This window comes from Xiphophorus hellerii, chromosome 18, assembly GCF_003331165.1.
Source record: "Xiphophorus hellerii strain 12219 chromosome 18, Xiphophorus_hellerii-4.1, whole genome shotgun sequence".
Classification (NCBI taxonomy): Eukaryota; Metazoa; Chordata; class Actinopteri; order Cyprinodontiformes; family Poeciliidae; genus Xiphophorus; species Xiphophorus hellerii.
The window spans coordinates 6,301,900-6,317,194 of NC_045689.1; the positions used below are offsets into that span (position 1 = coordinate 6,301,900).

At 39.4% G+C, this 15,295-nt stretch overlaps 1 protein-coding gene across 1 annotated transcript in view; it reads left to right on the top strand.

Annotated features, from left to right (window-relative positions):
• Positions 1-4,680: 4,680 nt before the first annotated feature.
• cdon (cell adhesion associated, oncogene regulated) overlaps positions 4,681-15,295 on the top strand; it is a 59,542-nt gene continuing 48,927 nt past the window's right edge. Inside the window, exon 1 of the mRNA XM_032545679.1 lies at positions 4,681-5,110. The gene's annotated coding sequence lies outside the window, so the exon portion shown is untranslated. The remainder of the gene's footprint in view (positions 5,111-15,295) is intronic.

The window sequence follows — 15,295 nt, forward strand, 5'->3', positions numbered from 1 at the left end:
TCTGCTGCTATCCGAGGCGAGCTGCGCTGGACCCCAGGGGGCCAGAGACAGCCGGGCTCCGAGTGGATGAGAAGTGTCTGCGCTGTCAGCTCTGGTTCCCAGCGTGGCCTTTCTCCCCTCCCGCCCCCACAGCGCCACTCTGTTGGCGCTTTTGTGTGCGGACCGTGCTCCCTGCGGACTCGCCGCTCTCTCTGGCCTTTCACATGCGACTGTGTCCAATCACCCGGCGCTCCCTCCTCCTCTGGATCTGGAGCCTCTGTCTCCTTCTCCAACCAGCGCCTGACCCGGTAGACTGGCAGATATTAAAGAGATGAATACCTGCCTGAAGAGAAATTAGCCTGTTGGCCAGGAAATTAAATTGTAACAAAGTGCAAACTGTACTTTCCTCAAGGTTTCAGAGTGTTTGTGGGAATCTTTGACTTTTCTTCCAGAAACATGTTTGTGAGACCGGACAGTAGTAGCTGCATTTTCATCATAATTGTGCACATGTTGAAAAAACAATTGCATGTTGATTCAACCATCACCTAAATTTTGATAGATATGCACATTTTAGTTTATTTTATATTGAGTCAAAGTTGAGGTGCCAACATTGATTCCTTAAAAATATTAATCTTTTCTAAAGCAATTTACTATGTGAAGCTCATTAGAAGAGTTTTCACCATTGAGTTTATGCTGCTGGGTGCAGTTGTTCGCTCATCTTTCTCTTAATATAAAACAGAAAACAACACATTTTTGCCATTGTGGTGTTTCCATATAATTTACATATTTGCTAAAATTGTCTCCATGTAGTGACAGTATAACATTAGCCAAATAATCTGTAAAAATATCCACCTGCTACTGCTGACAACGCTACAGAACGAAAACAACCAATCAGAGCCAGGAAGAGGGTCTTGGAGCTGTCAATCAACCTCGTGAACGCGCTGCTAAATGTGCTAATTGCAGAGAAACAACTTACCGTTACAAGACAAATGTTGATACAGTTCCTTGGTGGCTACGCTAACAGGCTATGGAAGCTACTATGTATGCAGCGTTTTGGAGAAATTGTATTCGGTTTTGCAGAAGAGCTTTGGATTCAACACGTTTGAATGATGCACAACGTTTTATAAACTGTGCGATGCTGTGAGGAGTCTGGTGGAGCCAGCTGCTCACTGTCTGAAAAACAAAAACAAACCATCATCCTTCTGCCACTTCCTGTTGTCTTCTTTGTCGTTTTCACCAGTAGTAACATCCAGCTGTTGATCATGTGACTCGGGAAGCAAAATAAAGTGTTTGCTTCAATAATTTCTTAATATTGATGACAAAGTGCTACTTCCATATAACATGGGAAAAATGTCCCTCCCAGGGGAACCAGCACCTTTTCATCAATACTGAGGAATTATTGATTAAAACAAGCTCCCATTTCTTTTCCAAAAAAAGTTACTTGTAAGTTAGTTTTGTCTCATTTCAAGTGTACTAAAATATTTGCACTAGAAACTAGACCTAAAATAGGTGGTAAGATTTTATGTTTTTACAGTGAAGTTTCACAAGCAGCCAGAGGAGCTTAGCAGGAGGGAAGGATAAACGAGTTTTTACTTTAATATAAATACATAAACAAACCTTAATGCAAGCTTTCAAATAAAATAACCGTGTTTATTAATACAAAATAAACAATAAGGATGTAAACGGTGACATACTGAGACACTTAAAATGATCAGTTTCTCTGGTTTTACTCCTTATAGGTAATTGTTTGAGTAAAATTAACTTTGTTCTTTTATTCTATGAACTGCTGACAACATAACTCTGAAATTCCAAGCAGAAATTTAGTATTTAATTACAGAAAAAGACGGAAAAGATGCAGTGCTTTCAGACCTTAAATAATGCAAACAAAACAAGTTCATATTCATTTAGAAACAACAATGCTGATGTTTTAACTCAGGAAGAGTCAGAAATCAGCATTTTGTGGAAAAACCAGGAGGTTTTCAGTGGGGTTCAGTGCAGTGGGCTCTGTATGTCCTCCACTGAGCAGCACATATCCATAAAGTTATTTCGCAAAACTTTGCTGTGGCTGAAGGTTTGCTGAATTTGGCCTTGACCAACCGAAGACCCCCAGTGAGTTCGTCTAACCTCTGGAGGACAAGCTGACACCTTGCTGGAGCCTCCTCTGTCAGACGGCGAGCTGCACCTGCAGCCTGCAGCAGGGTGGGCCACCAAACACACACTGGAACACATAAGTGCTTCTTCAGAGCTGATTATGCTGTTTACTCATGCCCATACGCACAGCAGATGACTGTTTGCCTCCGACTGCTCCCTCTCTGCTGCATTTCTGAGCAGGCGTCTCTCCAAGTCAGGGGAATGGTTTGCAGAACACTCAGGCTGTCTAAACAGCAGAGGACTTTTCAGAAACACAGTTTATTTTGTTGAGCTGTTTTCAAAAAGAAACAGATTATTCCACATTAAATAAAGATGACAGCAATCTTTGATGCAGTGTTTTGTAACTGGGGTCTTAAACAGAAAGTGTGTGAAGTGAAAATTGTTTTATTATTTCTCTTAACAATTTTATTTAATTCTTTTACTCATTTAACCACTTTAGTATTGTTCAATCTGTTAGCGTATGAAGGCTAGAGAGTTTCTGCAGAACCAGTCCTTGGGGTCCCTGCAGGCTGATAGAGACAATGCCTCACCATACATACCACAGCAAGGCGCCAGTATTTGTTAACAGAGAAGAACAGATAGTTTAGATAATTATTGTGTGATGGAATAAGCCCTGAGGCTTAACAAGCTTCCCTATGAAATATCACCAGCTCAGAGTTTTGAGAAATTGATGCACCTGCTGGGTATCCTGGTCTGACAATGTCCTTGTTATGCACCTGAACGTGAGTTCATTGTTTTCTAAATAAACAAAGTGCAAAACATTTTCATTTGAGAGCAAATCTAAGCAAAATACGTTTTTATGGAACTTAGAAACTCCAATGCAAAAGTAAAACAAAATTTCAAAAAGGAATCTGAAACTAAAGTATCTATCTGATACCGATTTGGTATCAATATTATTGATATTCTGGATCAATCCACCCTCCTCTAATGGGCGGTTAAACTTTATTTGTGAAGGAAAACAAATATTGACAAAATGACGACATCACAGCAAAAGTAATGGACCCTGTCCTGACACATTGTTGATCCTAACACACACACACACACACCCTCACACACCCCCACCCGCCTACACACCCCCGCACACACACACACCCGCCTACACACACACCCTCACACACCCCCGCACACACACACCTACACACTATTTACTCTTTATGTAAATGAGTTAGTTCACATTTTTAACTAACACTGACATACCTGGCAACAGAAGTATTACTTCTAAGATTTTTAAGTTTAATTTTTTATTTTAATTTGAACTTTTTGACTCGGTTGTTTAATATTGATTTGATTATTGGTGGGGAGTTTTATATTGATCTTTTTAAAATGCTTTGGTCACACGTGTTAAACTCAAAGCCCAGGGGCCAAATCTGGTCCGCCGTAGCTTTTTTATGGCCCTCCAGACTCCAGACACTAACTTACATCAGTCAGTCCATCCAGTTTTTTACAAGTGCCTTAGCTTTGTCAATCATCCCTGTGAATGTGATGCTAAAGTTGTTAACGGCAGAGAAAGAAATTACAATTCTAGAAAAACCATTTCTCTGCCATCATCAGTGGCTATGCTAACTAGCCTTAGCGTTCACGGCAGGCTCTGACATGGGGAACTAGCTGTAGCTTAGCAGAGAGAAAAGGGGAGGGTGTAAGCAGCACATACACAGGCATAATTGACAGAGAGAAAATCTGTGATTTTGATTGCAAAAAGTCACAAAGACAATTGCGAAATCATGGAGGCACTGATGAATGCTAAAAGAAGTTCAGTACCAGCAGTTTGGCAGAGGAGCCAAAAATGTCCTCAAGTCAAAGTAAAACGTAGCGTCCAAGAAACGACTCCAGTAAAAAGTTATTTGGTAAAAAGGCGACCAAAGTACAGAGACAATCAAATTAACACTCATTTAATATTTAAAAATTACATCATCAGACCGACCAAAATATAAAGTTAAGTGGAAATTCTGGCTTTTTAAGGACAAAAATGACAGTAATTCATAAAAGTAACAAAAAATAATAAAATCTGGCAAAAGAAATGTTTCCAAATCAGTTTCTTTCAAGAAAAAAACGTATGAAACTTTAACAAAAACTGCAGGTGTGTGTCTGTGTCACACTCTGTGTTGAATTTTTGGATAAAAACATGTTTGTTTTTATTCACTGGGTAGAAAATCCAGAAATTTTCCTCAAATAAGAGCAGAAAGTAGTAGAAATTCTCCTAAAAGTAAATTTTTTCTAAAAAGTTACTCATGTAAATGTAATTGAGTAAAAGTTACCACCCAACTCTCAGTACTTATGGACTGCAGGGACAGCTACCTACTAAACTTCTTACTGTTTGTCAGCTGGACCTGTTTGTAACGCGGTTCTTGAAAACATTCGTGATCTTCATTCGGCCCGAAATGAAAATGAGTGCGACACCCTGGCTTAGGTGATTCCTTAACGATGTCCACACGTGTGCTCCGAGGGGGGAAGGAGGAAGTTATTTTCTCGTTAGATTGTAAAACTTGTTAATGCACAGCTCCTTCCCTCCCCGCCTCCTCCCTGCCCTCTCCAGGAGCCGTGCCGAGCTGCGGGGCTGGGACATTCCTGGTTTGACGAGCAGCCGGGTCGCTGCCATGATTTGCTGAGCAACTCGACACTGACTGCCCTCAAAGATGCGTGTGTGGAAGAGGCAGCAGTAGAGACGGTTGCACTCAGAAGGTAGAAGTTAGAAGTTGCACTTAACGGGACCGGAACAAGCGGTTTCGGCCCGAAAAGCTCGAGTCCAGAACCAGACTGGGGGAAGTTGGCGCACCTTGGCCGCCGAAGCCAATCGCTGCTTTTCGGGTCTTAAAGGAAAACAAAACTTTCCACCTCCGAGAGTTTTCATGTTCCTCCCGTCACCGCGCACTTTGAGCCCGTTTCTAATGGAGGGCCCCGCACGGATTTGGGATCAGAATAATGCGTTTGGCCGCTGCTGAGGGACCCGACGCGTCGCAGCTTTCGCCCTCCTGGAAGAGAGGTAAGGCAGGCGGAGAGGGCTCGGGGGAAGGGTCGGTGTGCGCACCGGGGCCGGAGGAGCTGGTCTGGGAATAACAAAAGAAAGGTGACGCTAAAAGGAGCGGTGGTTGCGGTGTTTGGTTAACTCTGGTGAACGGGGGCGTCCCTGCGCTGCTCCGAGTTAATACACAGTTTGTGTATGAAGCCACGGTGCAGCATTATGGACTCTGCCTCTGAATGCATGCATTATGCGCTGGGCTGGCCTGATTTTCTGCGTTATGTTTGCGTTTCGGCACAGCTTGAAACAAGCCCTTCATCTTATAAGGAAATAATGCTGATTTGTAAAAGTTCTGATCAGGAGTGACGTGAACTTAAGATAAGTCTGGCTGATGGTTTAAAACAGAAAAGCAAGTATGTTTATCTCCAATATGCCTTTATTTTGCTTTTGATGCAAACATTAAAGATAAATAATAGAAAAACAAACACTTGTTTGAAGCTTAGGTGCTTAATTAGCTGAATATGAACAATTTTTACAGTTTTTTTTTTGCTTCTCTGGAATATGAAAAGATAACATTATGATATTTGATGATTAATTAGTCAAGCTCTCTGCTCAGGTAGTCCACATGCAGCTGTAGTTTTAAACCATTCCCCAAACTGATTGGTGTTTCCATTAGTTTAGACAACAGAAAATAAAGACCTGTTTGAATTGTTGAGTAATTTCTAAGTGTTTAATTAACAGAATCTGAACCGTTTTTGCTGCTCTTTGCTTTTCTGGAGTTTGATAAAAAGATGATATGATGATTAATTAGTCAGGCTATCTGCTCAGGTAGTCAGTCCAGTTGCAGCTTCAGTTTTAAACGTTCCCAAAACCTCCATTAGTTTTCACGCTTTATGTTTTTTACCATGGAAAATGTTTTCCAAACATAAGATTTAGTTTTCTTTTACACAAAGGAAATGTTTCAGCCAGCGGACTGGCAGTGCACAGCATCAAGAGGGGAAGGTTGTTGTATTTTTTATGCTCCATATAAACAGAGAAAATGCCCACAGAGTCTCTGGCATCCAGTTAAATGAACTTGGACTTGCAATAGAAAACTTGATCAACTTTAAAACCCCTTTAAATCTGTTTTATATGTTGGCGTTTGGTCCTTTAAACAAATTCAAAAAGTTGAAATTTAGATGCAACTTATTGCTGCTGCTCTCTGGGACGACTTGAAGAAAAACAAAAGCTTAAATAAATATTCCATAAAAGGCACTATTGAGTCTTGAACAGTCGTCTTGCACTCTGGTAGAAAGCAGATTTCCTGCAGGCTGTTTTTCTGAAAGTGTCTGTTTAAAAAGGACAAACATGTTGCCCTGAACACATCAGTGTTACCTTTACATTTCATCACAACAGCCAACGTCAACCACCAACCAGAACGTCAACATTTGGTGGGGTTTTTTTCCCTAGTTTCCTCCAGAGATGGAAAACTTTTATCATTTCAGATAAGTACTTTGGTGTTACAAAAGGTGCAAAATGTAGCGCATTAAGTACGCCAAGTTAAATGAAGATGTCATCATTTGTTTAACAGGAATGTTTACTGGGAACGTATTTCAAAGCATAAACCAGAAAAAGGTTTAACCATTTAGTTTTAATGGTTATTTGCCAATCTATTTGAGATTTAATTGGGAGATTCCTAAAACGAATCTTACAATCAGTGATTTTAAACCAGTTTCCAATCGATTCCTGATTTGTTGTCATTTACGTTGATTTTTGTCCCATGTTGGCGGATTCTACGGGACGTTTTCTGGAATCTGTCTCTTTCTCTCCCACATGCGTGACATGCAGTCAGTGGGACACACATGGCTGCTCTCAGATAAAATCCCTCCCCAAGTTCAAACAGTTGCACATGCATTGTTGCGTCGGGTGGGGGACAAGAAGACGCTTCCGATGGCTTTCAGATCCCTGCGCTGCTTTTGACCAACGCAGAGAGGCTCGCTCGTTGGGTCCAGCATCACGTTTTGGTGCAAAGTGCTTTTGTTTTTGCAGTAATTTGCTTTTTTTTGTAGCTTCTCTCCCTCAGTTTACCTCACTTTAACTTAATTGACTTGATAATTTTGCTAAATTACGGAGCATTTCTCACTTGCAGCTGTTTTTTCCTCTATTTATGGTCAAAGAAATTTGCTATTATGAAAGCCTCTCAACAAATTGTGAGTACAGATGCGTTTGTAAACTTTAACATAACTGCAAATTGCATTTTGTCATGAAAAACAGGATGTATATAAAAAAAATCTGAATTATTTCAACAATAGCTGCCTTATTCTAAACCCAGTAAACCAGTTAGTTGAGTATTTTTGTCTAATTGTTTCCTCTTCAGTACATCTAAGTTTTCGTGACGCTGATTGAATGAGATGTCAGAGTATTTTTAATTTTTCTAAACTGTTTTTAAAGTGGGGTTTTTTTCTCTTTTTTGGGGGGAATTAATAAACCATTAGTGGCCCTGGCTCTTATCAGACCGACCTGCACAAAGCACAACCGCGCCATTAAGAGGGCCTGAATAATCTTTGAGCTATTAGGGCGCTCGTTAATGATAAACACATGTTTCTGTAGGAAAACTATGCTAAGTGGGCAATTTGAATGTAAGCATGTGTAATGATACCAGCCTCTGCTCTCATAATGGCTCTCTTGATTTTTTCTTTTTTCTAATGTTCGTGAAGCCACGTGCACACCAGCAACGACAAATTATGGCTGAGGTTTCATTTAAAGTTAAAAAAAAAAACAGGAAGTGAGGTCATATGTGAGTTATGATCTTTACATGAGGTAACTGTTTGTGCCTTTCTTAGTTAATGCCAAAAAAAGAGGAAAAAATAGCAATAGAAGTGTATTTTTGTGTGATGTCTTTTTTATAATAACAACCTTAACTACCTCTTCGTTTTAATAATGCATGATGGATTAGTGGTTGAAGACCAGGCGTGTCAAATGAGAGCTAATATTTCAGCAATAATTTAGGGAAAACTAAAACTTTTCAAAACAGAGTGATAAAGATTTTTATATACTGAAGTCCAGCTCTGACAAGTCTATATGTTGCATTTTTTTACACGGTCATAAAGCCACTAAAGCAGTATTTATGTCCCATTTTTATGTTTTCACAAATTAAATTAAGATTTAACAAAGTTTTAAAAGCTCTCCATTCAGTGTAGAATTATAGAGATCAAGTCTGGCCAATATTTGTGTAGTTTTTAAACTAGACATGATCAAATCCAGTCCAGACTCTTAAAACACTTTAAACTATCCCTAAGATTGAATCAGATGCTAACTGTGTTTTTACAGTGCTTACAAACCATTTGAATTTTTCCTGTCATCGTTTTGCTCCTTTTTTCTTCCTGGTATCTTGAACACTCTGCACAAACAATGAAACTTTTTAAAAGGGACTCCAGTATTTATGTAACCCAGTATAACATGCTAGGCTAATGAGACGTCTTTATTAGCTGACTCTGTCAACACAACCAGGCAACTTGTTAATTTCTTGCCTTATTATTAAGAGATTCTTAGAAATTTTGTAAATCTCTCAGTACTAGCATCACTGTCCATTAGATTCGGACGATCAAACGCAGTCCAAACTTTGTAGAAACTGTAAAATAGCTCATTAATGTAGACAAAACACAGATGCTAACTGTTAGCTGCTAACAACTAGCCAGTCAATATTTTCTTACGTTGCTTGGATTTTGGATCTTTTTTTTATTTTATTTTATTAATTTTTGTTCCTTTTTCTCTGTCTATGTCACAAGATGCGGTCAAATGTGTTCAAGTCTCGATAAATAAAATGGTGGCATAAGTTGATTCCACCAAGAAGCTTGAAAGCTGATGCTAACAGTAAGCAGCTAACGATTAGCTGGTGGCATTATTCTCACAAATGATTTAAGATGGAAATCAGTGAGTCTGATTGATAATTTCTCTTAATTTTTCAAGCCATTAGGCAAACCCGAATGCTCGTCCCAATGTGAATGGATTTGAATTTTCCAAATTGTGTTTTGCTTCTTTATTTTATTATGGTGTCAAATTCAACAACAGCGTTTGAAACTGGCCATTATTTTAAGGACCTGCACTGTTCTTCATAGAAATGGACCATTCAGGACCGATTTCAGGTTTTCGTCAGGATGGCTGATTAGTTTCTGATTTTTATTTGTGTATGCTAAAGAAAATGGCTCATGAAAGAGAAGAAAATATGCTCCAGTTTTCTTGTTTGAGGTTGTAGTTTTGAATCTAACGGAAAACTAACGGAGGAGGTAAAACGCAAAATCAACTTTTTTTAGATTTATGCCGTGTTATAATATTATTCCCTCATCAAAAACAAACCTAATGTTGCTTTGATTCCTTCATGTATGTTTGAGTTTGTCTACAAACTGCATATTGATCGGCTGTAAACGGCATAATGAGGAGCATTGTTGTGCTGAAGTGTCGTTAAGAGCAGGAGCTTCTTAAAGAGACAGAGGCCCGAATTCAAGGCGTCAGATGTGAAATTAATTCTTTTAAAGTTATGTTTGACATATACAGCTTTTTTATAACTGGATGAAATGTATAGTTACTTGATTGTGCTGTAAAATAACACAATGCGCCTGGAAAACACTTAATACTTTAAGATCTCAGGTGGTTGTCATTCATCAAAACATGTCTCCTTAACCCTTATGATTTTTATTATGTTTACAAGGAGTGTATCGGAGTACGTCCTGTTTATTTACTAAAGTGTTTGGAGTTGGGATCCATTTAACTAATAAGAGAGGGAAACTTAATCTCGGACAGGGAGTGAGCTCAGCTACAACACAGAGGAATTTAGAGGCTTGTTTTATGGTTGGTGTTTGACCTTCCAGGCAGTCATTCCCAAACTTAAAAACCTGGCTTGGTTTGAACTTCTGACACCTCTCATTGCTCTGCGATTGAGTCACGCTGCTGTAGTTTCTAACAGTGCTGGAGGGAAACGGTGTACTTAACTAGACCTACAAATAAACAGGTAACCATAAACTCTAGTAAAAGTACCACATGAATATTTCACTTGAGTAAAAGTAAGTACTTGCTTTTAAAAATAATAAGTATTGAAAGTAAGTTGAAAATATAGCAAATATTGTAATTTTGGTCCCCAATTGAACCGAGTCGAACCGGATGGTCAGGTGTGAAAACACCCTAAATGTAAAATTAAGAAAAGTCAAAAGTACCCACAAGTACATGTACATGAAAAATGTACTTAAGTACAATAACAGAATACTTACACTTTGCTTCATCCCACCAGGGGATGAAACGATTAATCAGATTAATCGTTAACCCGTATCACCCACCTCATGAACAAATCATCTTTTTGATGCTTTTTCTCATTAGCTGCCACATCAAAGTAGGGATGAAACAATCAGTCCAGTTGTGATTAATCAAGTTAATTGTGATTAATCAATTATTTAAATAATGACAGACTTACTCATTAATCAATTAATCGTTAACTGGGGTATATAGACTCAAAAAAGGCCATTTGATGAGATAATAAATTAATTCAGAGCAGTAATAAAGCCAAGACTGTTAAAAAATATATAAATTTTGCATCTAAGATTAAAAACACCTTTGTCTAAATATGTTAAATAGTCAAAATTCTTCAAGTAGTTTAGTTTAAGCGATTAATCAATATTAAAATAATTGTTAGCTGTAGCCCTAACTGGTTTCTAATGCTGACTTTTGTTCTGTTAGCTACTTGTGAATGATACATGAACCTGAGGGTCGTTTTAGACGGAGAGAGGGGCACGTTGGGCAGCGGGCCAGGGAGCCGGTTGGTGCTGATTGACAACACCCGGCAGCCTTGAGACTGGGGTCGCTGGCAAAGATGTGCTGGTGACTTTATTCTCCACCAACTTTGAAACTGTGTGCGCTGGATTGAGGGTGAAAGCAGTAGCTGAATGTTTGTGTCTCTGTCATTTGTAGCACTTCTTATCGGCTCAGAACTCGCAGTGTAATTATTTTATCTGGACAACACATTTCTCTCCTTCAAAACTCCTCAATGTTTCCACCCTCACCCCCATCCGAGTTTGACAGACGATCCAAACAGTCTCCTGTGCGTAACCAAGTCGGGTTTTCAGACGACCCGTGCGCTTCCTCTGAACCGACGCTTCCTGAAATGTCAGAGGCGTCCACTGACCGCTTGTTCCCAACAAATGACTGGATCTAGTTTCTGAAAGTTTGGAGCAGAAAAGGACCTGAAACCGGGTAATGGCTTTCGAGAGATTGGAGAAATGAAATGAGAAACATCGGGCCGTAATTGTTAAGACAAACAAACAGTTTTTGGTGCAGCAGAAACAGATGTTGGGAGGCAGCCACTGAAAGGCAGCGGAGGCAAAAGATGGGTTGGTTTGTGTTAATGTAATGGGAATACAGGCTCCTGCTAAATGTATATGTGTGCGTTTGTGTGTTCCCAGCATGATAAGGGAATGTGGATCAGTACCACACACCGCTGCTATGAGGAAGAATAAACCATCCAGGCAGCTTTAGATAATGAAAATGCACCAGGAACGGTTTAGTTGACGCAGTAGGGGATGCTGCTGCTGCTTCTTCTTCTTTTTTTACTCTAAGAAAATGTTACAACCATTGCAAAATAAAAATATGTCCTCTTTTATGTTTCTGGACAGAATAAAACTTATCTGCTTCTATAAACATTTAAATCTAACCCAGACTGCAGCAGATTCTCTACTGACAATATTTATTAAACAAAGAGGGAAAATGAAAATTAAGCACACCCCCACTGCTTCCACGGAGTTCACCATTTAAACAGCATTTAAATCAGCTGGATTTATTAATTGATCGTCATGAGTTTGACTTTCTACGAAAGTAACAGGTTTTACTTTGTTTTGCTGGTGTGGAAACAAAGGTTAGCAAACTGCAAAGGCAGCATCAATCCGGAAGGGGTCATCAGGACTTTTAAAAACTATTTCAAGTCATCAGTTGTCGAGCACGGTGGTGAAAGGTTGGTGATATGGGCTTAATCAGCAGCAGGAGCTAGGTAGACTAAAAATCTACCACAAGCTCCTCTATATGTGAATTTAAGTCAAATTTGAGTCTGATGACTGAAGCTTGACCCAAACTGGAGGAGTTACATTGGCCTAGTCAAAGTCCAAACCTGAATCTAATTATATGGGTTGAAAAAATTACCTCACCACTGACTTTACCGCTGCGTAGGTTAAACCCCCCACAGTCCTGCGCTGCGTTATCACCGTCACATGACCAGACAAATAACTTCCTCCACCAGAAACGAATAAAATGGAAATAAATATCTGTTGATAATATTGATCCAGTTTTATTTATTGGGCCGATACTGATATGTTTAAAAAAAAATGACAAACATCCGCCAATCCTGATGTTAGTGCTGATATAGGCATCCCTAAAATCTGTATCCATTTGTGTTTGAGGTTAGATTACAGGAGGGCTGAAACAATTAATCGATAACTGAAATAATCAACTAATTTAGTAATCGATAAATCGTTAACTGTCTGCATTTAATTGTGTTTTTTTAACACTTTGTGTTAATTACATTAGGTCTGAAATAATTAATTGTGATTTATCAATTATTGAAATCAACTATTTGAGCAATCGATTAATCGCTAACTGGAGTACAAAGGTTAAAAGGTTATTTGTCTTTTTTTTTTTTTTGGCAAATTCAGATACTTCTCATATTCAGAGCAGCAAATATGTTTTACACAAAACTCAACAAGGGCAAAGTTTTAGTTTCACTCGGTTAAAATTCACCTATGGAAAGCTACAGTATATTATTGCATTTTAGACAATAAATAGTTTATTTCTTATTTAACAAAGAAAAGTATTTGCTAATTTGCCTCTTTTAATGTTTTTCCAATATTGTATAAAAAGGTTAAGAGGTAAAATGTGCAGAATGTGCCAATTCAGCCCCAAAATGTTCCGATTAATCGTCAGAATAATTGATTTACTGAAATAATCATTAGTTGTTTCTCTAAGTTCCATACATTTAAGATTTAGTAAAAACCAGATTTTTCATTAATATGCCCTGGTTCATAAAACATTTAGTACCAAAAGAGGGTGTACTGTCTCTTTCCCGTGTTTTTATGTTGGTCAGATCTTAACCCGTACATTGCGGTTCTGCCAGAATCAAACTGAAATCGTCCAACAGAAGACTGATGGCCGCCATTGTTCTGTCGTTTTCTTAACTTTTCCCCTCCAGGAAGGAGAAACTCTGGCGCTGAACTTGTGAACCAGAGGAGATGTGACGCGATTTTTCTTTCTTCTGCATTCTTTGGCTTTTCCTGTTTGCAGTATTCATTTCTGTTTCCCTTCCTGTAAGTGACCCCGTTCAGTGGGTCCGTCACCTCAGCGCCGAGGCCCCCAGGAGCCCGCCCGCCCGCCCGCTAGCGACCGCAGCTTTCTACTCCCAAAACGCCGAACCAATGAGTCCCATCTGAGTGGGGCGGGTTTTCGGCAGGGACAGGAATGCCTGCGCCGCTCTAGAAGCCGACGCTCAGATCAGCGAGACTATATTAAGGGCCAACGCAGGGACTGGCTCTCCCCTTTTAGCTGGCAAACAGGCGTCTTGTTTGAAGGGCTGTTTTTCTCCCAGATCAGAGCGAGAGGCAGCATGGAGACCGCCGCTGCCTGCCTCTGGTTCTGTGGTTGCGGGTGCCATTTTGGGCCTTCCCTCCACCAACATGTGGCCCTTCAGGGAGCAGCAGAAACCCCTATTTATAAAAGATATTTAAAGTGAGCCGAATAATCTAATTCAGATTGGTTCTGCACTGCAAAAACAAAATCTTACTAAGTATTTTTGGTCTAGTTTCCACAGTAGTGCAAATGTTTTAGAACACTTGAAACAAGAAAAATCCAACTTACAAGTTACAAGAGCTTGTTTTAAATAAATAATGACCTGCTATGCTTCCTTGAAGAGGTTAGGATATGTCTATAATCAACACAAAACAACTGTAAGTCAGCAACTAAACCCTTGTCGCCTCCAGCAGCCATTGTACAGCACATACAGCAGTAAAACCAGCTGACTGAACATGCTGGAACTCAGTGTGGGTTGCTAGGTGACAGAAGGCGTTCCACTGGGGTTGCTAGGTAACGGTCTGTGGCTCCTAGATGACCTGTAGTTCCTGCTGATTTGTGACGTTGCATTCGGTTTTTGAAACGGCACATTTTCCAGACACCAAAAAATATTAATTTATTGCCAAAAAAACAGGCGGGTATTTTTTTAAAATAAAACACTTGGAATGTTTTCAGAAGCGATAGAGACCAAAAAATGTGCAAAATGTGAATTTTGCATGATATGTGCCCTTCAATATTGAATAGGAATAGAACTAGTTCCACTGTTAGATTATTTCACTCATAAGACACTTTCCCCATGTTATAACTGAATAATCTCTCTAGTACTTTTTCATGAATGTTAAGGAATTATGGACTCCAAACAAACTGAAATATTTAAGTTAGTTTTTTCTTACGTTTAGTGTACTTAGATCTTTACACCAGAAACCAGACCAAAAATATTTGGAAAGATTTTGTGTTTTGCAGTGATTGGAGCAGACACTCCTACCTTGTTGACAAAGCTGGTGGGTATCTGTAAGAGATGCAACGTTTTCCTGTTTTCTGTGGTCGTTTCTTCCACAGAAAACTCCTCTGGCATCAGAAACGGCTTTCCAAGGAGTTCCGTCTTTATTTTAAGGGCCAGATGTGTGGATTTATCTCCCTCTGAGTTTGCTTCGCGATCGCCGCACGCACAACAAGATGTGCTACAAATGGAGACGGATAAACATTTAGACAGCCTAAATAAAGTGTTCACACTTTCTATTTAGGAGCAAGTATTTATCTTGAGGTCCTCAGGCTTGTAAGACAGCTGGTTTGTTTGCAAAAGATTTGTGGATTCGGTGAAGAAGACTAATTATATTTTAACTTCTTTTCTTTTTTTTTCTGCGTGTTTGTTTTGGTTGAGCCGTCTGCTTGTGGGGGTTCAAGTTTTCGCAGTCACATAAATCCTCCCCTCCATGGATCTACAGCCGTTGCTTTAGCTTTATCATACTTTCAGAGTCCATTCATCACACAGACGACTGAAAAGTTCTTTCTTTCTCGTTCCTGTCGAGCAACAAACAAAACGCCAAAAGCAACACCAAGCAGTTTCATCTCTGCAGGCGTTTTAGACTCTGCACTGCCTGGATGTTTATCGTTTTGCTGCACAGGTTTTAAAAA